Here is a 636-nt window from a genome sequence, read left to right as displayed (position 1 = left end):
TTTAACTGAGGGGGTTTCCTATCCCCAAATTCTCCATTTGTTAACACACCTATTATTATTATTATTATTATTATTATTATTATTATTAATTATCATCATCGTCATTATTATTATTATTATTATTATTATTATTATTATTAATATTATCATTATTATTATTATTATTATTATTATTATTATTATTATTATTATTATTATTATTATTATTATTATTACTAGCCAAGCTACAACCCCATTGGAAAAGCAAGATGCTACAACCCCAAGGGTTCCAATAGGGAAAAATAGCTCAGCGAGGAAAGGAAATAAGGAAATAAATAAATGATGAGAACAAGTTAACAATAAATCATTCTAAAACAGTAACAACATCAAAACAGATATGTCCCATATAAACTATTAACAAAGTCAAAAACAGATATGTCATATATAAACTACAAAAAGACTCACGCCAGCCTGGTCACCACCTCCAATTTAAAGGCTGCTCATGAATGGCACGGGCTAAGGGCTGTGACAACGCCCTAGAGACCTACTCTATATACATATGAATAGCGCCTCAAGCTAGGACCAGAAATGACATCTTCGTTTATTAAAAACCCAACCCAAATTTAAAGGTTGCTCATGATTGGCAGAGGCATGGGA

Source organism: Palaemon carinicauda, chromosome 32, assembly GCF_036898095.1.
Source record: "Palaemon carinicauda isolate YSFRI2023 chromosome 32, ASM3689809v2, whole genome shotgun sequence".
Classification (NCBI taxonomy): domain Eukaryota; kingdom Metazoa; phylum Arthropoda; class Malacostraca; order Decapoda; family Palaemonidae; genus Palaemon; species Palaemon carinicauda.
Note: the sequence above shows the minus strand (reverse complement) of the source record.